Source organism: Megascapheus bottae, chromosome 27 (genome assembly GCF_031878675.1).
Source record: "Megascapheus bottae isolate mThoBot1 chromosome 27, mThoBot2.hap1, whole genome shotgun sequence".
NCBI classification, from domain to species: domain Eukaryota; kingdom Metazoa; phylum Chordata; class Mammalia; order Rodentia; family Geomyidae; genus Megascapheus; species Megascapheus bottae.
In genome coordinates, this window is record NC_143535.1 from 8097667 (window position 1) to 8106713 (window position 9047).

A 9047-nucleotide genomic window follows, 5' to 3' on the forward strand; every position below is an offset into this window, starting at 1 on the left:
CTTCACGGGGTCTGGCTGACCTCTCGCCTCTCAAAAGGCAGCCCTATGGGCTCCCGCGGAAAGAGTTCATGTGGGGGGAGGGGCTGCTCCAGACACACTGGCTGCTCATCCCAGGGTGGACACCCAGGCCACGGAGGGCGAGCCGACCTCTCCACGCGCCTCGGCGCCCCGGGCTTGCCTACACACATCCAGAGCTTTGGAGAAGTAGGAGGGAGTAGGGAAAAGAACACAGGGTGGGCTACCCGAATTCCTCCTCCAAAACAAGCCTTTTGGGGTGTCCTGATGGAAGAATCGGGGTGCCCTGGCGGCCGCGTCCCCTGCTCCGCGGCCCGGCGCAGGCGGCGCGGCGCAGCCGGCGTGGGGGAAGCCGGCGCTCGCCAGCCCCGAGCTCGGCGATCGACCCATCGATTGCGCTCTCACACACCCCTACTTTCCAGCGACCCCCGCCGGGACTCGGAGACGACTTCGGCAAACTTTGGGAGGCAACTTTTTCCCCAGCAGTCGGGGCGCCTGAGCTGGGAAAAGGAAAGAAAGCGAAAGAGATCGGGCCAAAGGCGAAGCGCCCCTGCGGGCTTGCATGCCCCGGCGCGCGGCGAGGGCGAGAGGCGGCGGACCCGGGCCGCCGGCCGAGGAGGAAGCACAAAAGCCGGGCAGCGCCGAGGGGAAGGAGACCCGGCCAGAGGGGGATCCGCCAGCCCTCCCTCTCCCCCCCCCCGGGGCCCCGAATGCCCTCCCGGGAAGCGAGGAGCAGACTCCCGGGCCTCCGCACAGCCGGCGATCCGGGGCGGCGGAGTCAGTCTCCGCGGGGCGCGCCCGGCAGCTTTCGGGGTGTCCGCGGGGCGGATCGTGCGCGCGGAGGGCGCGTGCGGGAGTGGCGAGCCGGCGGGCCGGCGGGCGCCCGCGGAGGGAAAGGGCGTCCCGGACGCATCAGGTGCAGAGCCCGGGCACCCACCGCGCGCGCGGCCAGGAGCGCACGGCGAGCTCCGGCGCCACGGCCGCTGCCGCTGAGAGCCGAGGAGGGCCCGGGGCGCCGCAGCTTCCTGGCCCCTTCCCGGAAAAACCAAGAGGGGTTGGCGTGTGTATGGGGGATATGATCAAGTCCAATCAAGGGAATAAAAGGGGGACCACCACGGGTTTTTTTTTTCCTGTTTTGGGGTGTTGGGGGTTGTTTGGTTTTGTTTTTCAAAGAGAAACAAAACGCAAGCGAGTCCTAATCACGCCGCTCTCCACCTCCAGATCCACTCGTCGGCGTCCTCCGCTTCGGGCTTTCCCAGCCGGCCAGCGAATCAACACACAAATAAATAACCCCAGCCCCGACTCACGCCCGCGCGCCGGCCCGCAGACGCGCGAGCACCCACGGCTCCCAGCCCTTCCGCCGGCCCCGGGCGCTACAAAGCCTCCGCGCCCCGGACCCCCAGCTCGCGCCCAACCGCTCTGCCCCCTCACCTCTCGCCCGGCTGGAGAGGCAGCGGCGCCCCCGCTGACAGTCGGGGGGGTCCCCCGCTTCCTGTGAGCTGACCCCCCCCCACGCACACACAACCTGTGCGGGCGACGGATGCGGCCGCCGGGGAAGCGGGGAAGCGGCTCGCCGGGGCGCAGCGGCCCAGGCGGTCTCGCACCGCCCCCCCACCCACCCCGAACCCGAGCCGACCCCCGGGGCGCCCCCTCCCCGATCCCCCCACTCACTCACCGCGGCGGAGCCGGGGCTGGGTGTGCGCGCCCGCGGAGGGGCGTGTGCGGCGCCGGGAGGGGCGGGGTGGGGGAACTGTTGCTCTCCTGCGGCTCACGGCGGCGGCATCGCCCGGCAGTTCGCAGTGCCCGCTCTCATCACCCTCAACTCCACTCTGAGGCGAGGTTAGCAAATCACCACCGGCGGCGGCGCCTCCGCCGCGTCCCACGTCAACGCCGAGCCCCCTCCCCTGCGAGGCCCCGGCGCCTCTCCATCTTTAGTGCTGGCGGCCGAGCCCGGCTCCCTGCCCACAGCTGCCCCCTCTCCCCCTCCCTCCCGGCCCTCCCCCCGCCCGCGCGGGCCCCGCGCTCAGCCCGCCCACCCCACCCCACCCCCGCGCCGGCCCAGCCCGCGCGCGCTCCCCGCCCCACCCCGCCCTCCCTCCCCTCCACCCTCCCCTGCCCCGCGCTCCGCGCTCCGGGCTTCGCCTGACATCTAGCTGCGGCTGCGGCGGTGGCTCCGGCGGCCGCCCCGCTCGGCGGCGGAGCCCAGAGGGCAGCGGGGGCGAGGGGAGAGGAACGCGAGGGAGCCCTTCGTGGGGACACGTGGGGGGGACGGGGGTGGCGCCCCCACCGGAGCCCCGAGGTTTGATTTCCCCTCCCCTCCGGGCGTCAAGCGCCCCGGGAGTTTTGGCCTCCGCACCCCTTCTCCTCCCCTTCCCCTCGCCTTTCACTTTTCCTCCAGACTCGGGGCTGCGCACCCCCCCCACACACACCCGTGTCCTCAATCCTCCCCGGCCCGAGCCCAGTCCTCTTCGGGCCTCGCTGGCTCCGGGCTTGCAGCGGTGGCTTCCGAAAAGGCTGGGGCGCTGGGGGCGCAGCGCTCGGGCTTGGGCGCGCGAGGTAGCGGGGAGATGGGTGGTGGAGGGGTGACACCCCGTTCCCGGCTAGTGCCGAAGAGAAACTTTTCTCCCTCCCATCTGGGGCTGTCCACAGACACGCCCCTCCCCCTGCTCCAGCAACACAGTTGCGAGAAGCTAAGTCCTGTCCATGCCTTTCCACACCCCCCCGCGCCCCCTTTCCCCCCTTTTGGGTAGCAGGAAACAGTAGAAAGTTCTAGGCTGCCCCACTTCGGAGGGTAAAGTTGTGATCACTAACCCCATGGTAGAGCAATGCACGCACACACACACATTGCCCTTTCTCAGGCTCCCCCAGGTTTCCTTCTCCCTTTCCCTGAAAGCTGGTCAAGGGTAGGTGATCCACAGATGGAAAGCATTCCAAGGATCATAGATAGCCAGGGCTTGGAACTAAAAGTCCCCCAGGGGTGGGGTTGGGGAAAGCAGAGAGCCTGGTCTAGGGGTCTCAGGTCAGCAAAGCCCCTCCTTGAAGTCCTAGGGTCCTAACAGTTATCATCTTCAGTCAAGGAGCCCTGAGTCTGCAGGCATGGAGGCCTTGACTACAGGATAGGCCAGGCCAGAGGTTTTCTACAAGAATCACCTCTTGGTACTGCCCTCTGGCACAGCACTAAACCAAGAGCCAGAACCCAAGAGCTGTAGAGTCAGGATGAGGGCAGAGGCTGAACAAAGGCAGAAACTCACCCAAGACCAGGTTGAACTACAACCTGGGGGGAGGGGGGCACAAGCCCTTCCATGCTTGTCTCCTACTTGCTCCAGTCTTCTACTTGCATGGCGAAGGTTCCGACCCACAGGACTGGTAGAGACCAGCAGGCTAATCTTTGGAAGTCAAGGGAAGGTCTAGGCTATCCTCTGAGAGCCACCATCAAATCAATAGTGTGGAGAGTTCAGCCCCAAGGTCATCATTTGGTGACCTGCAAGGAGCAATCCCTACTTAGAGACTGCCTTTTTACCTTTCAAGCTGAAGTCTATGCCCTGTGAAAAGCAAGAGAGGTAAAGGAAGCTGAGTGGCTCATCATACCTGCAATTGTAGCTACTCAGGAGTCTGAGATCTGAGGATCATAGTTCAGAGCCAAGCCAGGCAGGAAAAGGGTAAAAATGCTTATCTCCAATTATCCATCAAAAGCCTGGACGTGGAGGTGTGATATCACAGCATCAGCCATGAGCGGGAAAAGCTAAAGGTGAGCTGGTAGGCCCTGAGTTCAAGACTTGAACAAAGAAAAGAAGGAGGGAAGAAAAGAATGTGAGAACCAATCTGGAAGGAAACCCAGAATGAATGGGTATAAGGAGAAGAGGCAACATCACGGACATGTCACCAGGCTGAACTTGTTTGAGTCTCTGTGCTTGCTGGAGGTTAATACCTAATGTCCATCCACGTGCCAACCTCTCCCAGCAAGGCAGGAGATGCTCACAGTTCATCCCTGAGCTTAATCTCCTGTTCATCCTCAAATTAGAGAGAGAATCTCCAGAAACAATAGGAAAGAAAGAACCATCTCTCATTGGCACTGGCTGCCCCACCCCTATGCCATATTCACTCTACGTGAAAATCTCCCTTGCTTCATAAACTCTGCCTATTAAAAAGCCCAGCCCTTGTTAGTAAGTGTTAAAGAGAGATTAATGCCTGAATTTAAGAGGTGGAGAAGGTAACAAAAAGAGAGAGGGAGAGAGAGGGAGAGAAGGCAGGCAAGGCTGTGGGCTGAGTGCCAGCTCTGGGCTCTGAGCATTTCCACTTAGCGCTGAAGGCTGGCTGCACAGCAGTTTGATAAGGTTTATTGGGCCGAGATAAAGCAGTAGCAGCTCACCTACCAAATCTGGCACCATTTATAGCCACAGCTATGTCCTTGGGTCCTGGAAGGCTGATGAGAATCCCCAGTTCAGAGATTTCATATGGCAGCACCTAAAAAACAAGCAGGATGAAAAACTACAAGAAAAAAATCTCTCTGTCTCTCTCTCTCTAGCTCTTCTCTGTCTCTCTCTCTGTCTTTAAAAAAAACTTCTGTTGTTGAATAATATGACCAGCCTAGTGCCAGTGGCTCACACTTGTAATTTTTGCTACAGAGGAGACTGAGACCCAAGAACTAGCCAAGACAGAAAAGTCCTCAATATTCTATCTATAAAATAACCAACAAAGGTGGGAGTGGACATATGGCTCAAGTGGTTTAGCACCAGCAGAGCAAGCAAGCCGTGCAAGTGTGGGGCCCTGAGTTCAAACTCTCATACCATATCGATGTGTGTGTATGTGTATATATGTGTGTACATGTGTGTGTGAATTGGGAGCTCGGCTCTCATAAAAATGCAAGAATTCAATTTTAGGGGCAGGTCAAGCTTGAAATAGAAATAAATGAGCTGACTCTTGGATGGAATTCCACCTCTAAATCTTTCTTCATCTCCTCATATGCTCGTATACCTCCCACTCATGGCAGCCTTTCTGAGCTCAGTGGAATAAGAATAGACCAGATCTAAGGAATCTTGTGGGACTGGAGACACTGGGATTAATTAATTACTCACCTTGACCACTATGTGTCACTTAATCTTCATAACCATGTGTGGGTGCTGCTAGACTTCTTGTGTCTGCAGACAGGAAGGAAAGCGGCAGCTCAGAGAGGTTATGTGCCTTACCGAATACTACAGCTCTATTAAACCTCAGAGCTCATTCTTTAAATCAGACTTTTCTGAGACTGTACAGCTAAGCTCTTAACATCTGGATTACACAGCCTTACAGAAATACATCAAGCAAACAAGGGCTTTTGATTTTCCTTTCTTCTCCCCTCACTCTTTTCCGTGGTTAATCACTGAGGCCAGGTCTATGCAGTGTTACCAAAATGATAACCAAGTTTAACCCCCAGGTAAGTAAGCCCCTCTCCCTGAGCAGAATCTTGTAAAGGATCAAAATCAGTAAAAAGACTATATATAGCCAGTCCTGGGGCTTGAACTCGGGCCTGGACACTGGGCACTGTCCCTAATCTCCTGCTTAAGGCTACCAGGTTGAGCCACAGCACCACTTCCAGCTTTTTCTGTTTATGTGATGTTAAGGGATCAAACCTCCATACCACTAAGCCACACTCCCAGCCCAGAGAGTGACCATAAAACCTCCACTAAACAGAAGAAAATTAGACAATAAAGATGCTTTGAGTATTCTGCCTCAGTGTGAATGGAATGTTGCAACTCATTTTTTTTTATTCCAACTCCTCATTTGGAATATATATATATATATATATATATTTAAACCTGCTCAGTTTAAAAATAAGCTTTCCTATTATGATAGCTAAATTGAGGATCCCTGTCTTTGGGGGAGGAGAAGCTACTTTGCATTTCCTAAACCTTGTTAAAAGGAAGGAGGAAGCATGTTTAGAGAGGGAGGCAGACCATGAAAACACTGACAAGAAGTGGTCTCCGCAGCCACTGTGATCATTAAGGGTCATACCTGAGCAGGTAAATCCATCCATTTTCCCTCCCATCTTCCCCCGGTGGGGAGGACTCAACAAGTCTATAGTGACTTTTTTATAAAGACATTATTCAATTTCCCTTCATCCTTCAAGCCATCACTGGCATATCTACAACATAAACACAAATGATGTCAAAAAAATTAGGCAGAAGCTACACCTGCATATAATAACCTTTTTCTTTGTGTTTTGCCTTTTTAAATATGTATATGCATATATGCATACATACATACATACCTACATACATACATGTATAATTCTTTCGCATCAGTTGATTTGATGACACTTTCATAAAAAGGAGAGGGGTAAAATGATCGCACATGACGTGTTCTGGAAGTTAAGGCTCAGGAGAAGATGGCGTGTGTGTGTGTGTGTGTGTGTGTGTGTGTGTGTGTGTATGTGTGTGTGTTGGGGATTAAACTCAGGGCCTCAGTGATGTCTGTTTCAATCAAGAATGGTAGTCTTTCACTTGAGCCACATATCTACTTATGGTTTTTCAGCAGTAAAGGAGAGAGTCTCGTGACTCTTTTGCCCAGGCTGGCTTCAAACCTCGATCTGCAGATCTCAGTCTCGTAAATAGCTGGAATTACAGGTGTGAGCCACTGGTACATGACAGAAGATTTATTCTCGATATGAGTTACTTACATCATTCCTCTCCCCTTGCAGCATCTACAAACCTGAGCTTCCTTTCTAAGTGCAAGTATTCCCTTCCTCTCATCTACAGGATGTGGAGGGATTTTGTTCTATTTGTTTGTTTTGTCTTGCTCTTTGAAACAATCGCTTGCCATATATTGTTCAGGTTGGCCTCAAACTAAAAGACCCTCCAGCCTCAGACTCCTGAGTTATGGGGTTATAGGTAGGTACCACCACACCCTTCTCAAGATTCACTTTTCAAAGAGGGATAAAGGGAGAATTTGTTTGTTTGTTTTCTAGTGCTCTGGAGGCCTTAGGTCATTATGGCCCAAGATCTTCACAATTGAATACAAAAAAGCCTCCCCTCCCTCTCTCTGTCTCTCTCTCTGTGGCATATTGCAAATGGTGTTGGGACCTAATGTTGTCAACTCAAATAGCAAATTTGAGTTGTTATTAGTGCAAAGATGCCCTGAGGGGCCAGGCCGTGTGGATGAGATCTGCAAGGATGTTATGGGAAAGTGTGTTTATAATTATAATGGGATTTAATGTACACTGGGACCAGATGATGGCAGCCATTTAAAAAAGAGAGACTTAATAAGAGAGGTCCCTTAATGACAAGCAGCCAGGGCTCAGGTTATTATAGAAAAGCACAGTGTTTCACTGGGTGTCACAGACCATGTGCCAGGTTTTATGGAGTGCCTGCAAAAGCTTCAGACTGAGACACAGCCACCACAACTGTCAGCTACTGGGTTCAGTATTTCAGTGTTGCTGTCTTTGAGAAGGGTATGGAAGGCCTGGAAAAGGCATTTTCTCTTCCTTTCAGATACACACACAGGCTCTGGGCCAATGCTCAATAGTTTTGGAATTTGGGGAAATTTGCTTTGTTCTGAGAAAAACAGCCTTTCATTTCAAAACTAAAATTTTGTAGCTATCAAGGGGTGTATTTCCCATAGAGTGTGCACAAAATGAAGAGAATGGGGAATCCCACAGCTAACTCCCCAGACATCATGCTGAAAATTAACCCCCAAAGTCTTTATGAGGGAAGCAGACTATTTTTTAACACTGGTGTGTTGGGGTTTTTTTTTGAGGGGGGTGAGGAGGGGTCCCAGGAAGAAGGAGAACAGGCAATATTTTTCTTATGGAGTTTAAATATCAACTGTTTATCCCTTGAGTTGTATGTCCTTATGGGTTTTGATCTGCCACAGCTATTGTATGAGATTGCTGTAGTCATGGACAGAGACTGGAAGGACATGCAGGGGGAAAATAGGGTCAGACCTGATACTAGGGGCACCCCAGTCCAAACACACAACCTTCTGTGCCCCACCAAGTTGTATTGCTTCAGATAGAGTTCCCATGGGGTGAAAACCCCTTTATTCACCTCATATAAGCCTCTTCCATGGCTATTGCATTGTCTTTTCCTCCAATACAGGTTAGTCACCTGAGAGTTAGGCTTTAAGGAAAGTTGAATATAGTCATTAGCTACCTAAGAATGATGATGGTCAGTAACCAACCGTATATAAGACAGTGGTCCCATTGGATGCTCTCCAGAGATTTTATTGTCTAGCTGGTATCCCTGTACTTAATATGGCATAGGCACAAATGCTGAAATAATGCCACTGCTACTAGCTCATACCTGTAATCCCAACTACTAAGGAGGCTGAGATCTGAGGATTGAAACTCAAAGCCAGCCTGCAGGGCCGGGGGTGAAGTTCATGAGATGCTTTTCTCCAGTTAACCAGCAAAAATCCAGAAATGAAGATGTGGTTCAAATGGTAGAGCCCCAGCCCAGTACACAAGCCAAGTAAGTGCAGTCAGCACAAGGATATGAAGGTACTGGCAACAGGCAAACATAAGATGAAGGAAGAGGAAGAGAAAAGGAAGGAAGGGGGATGAGAAACAGGAGGGAAAGGGGGAGGAGAAGGAGAAAGAGAAGGACACTTGGGCTCTGCCACCCTTACAAGACCAGTTGTCTCTCTCTTTTGGAAGTCATTGCTCAATCTTTGAGTCATCTTCGCCACTCCAACTTCCAGTCCGATTTAATAACTCCCTGAGCACACTTTGAATGTGTATCATAGAATCTATTGCCATCTGCCTTGTATCCAACTGAGGCCAGTGGGTTTGAACCACATCCCTTCACAGTGAGTTTCCGGAAGGCCAGGCCTCCCTCCTAGACAATTGAATATTCACACACACCCCCCAGAGCAGCACTCGGTCAAGCTGGGTAGATGTGATTGTAAAGAATCAGAGAGAATGAATGTATGCATGAATAAAGCAAATGAGTGGACAGAGACGCCAAGTGTTAGAGGAATTCAGGAAAAGAGGATCCCTCCATCTTTATGAGTTCTTCGTAGCTATAGGATTTTCATCAACCCTTAAGAGATCAAAGAAG

At 52.8% G+C, this 9047-nt stretch overlaps 1 protein-coding gene across 1 annotated transcript in view; it reads right to left on the bottom strand.

The window, feature by feature from the left end:
• The window catches only part of Zbtb16 (zinc finger and BTB domain containing 16), a 165306-nt gene extending 163305 nt beyond the window's left edge, over positions 1-2001 (bottom strand). The window contains exon 1 of the mRNA XM_090319486.1: positions 1691-2001. The gene's annotated coding sequence lies outside the window, so the exon portion shown is untranslated. The remainder of the gene's footprint in view (positions 1-1690) is intronic.
• Positions 2002-9047: the final 7046 nt, after the last annotated feature.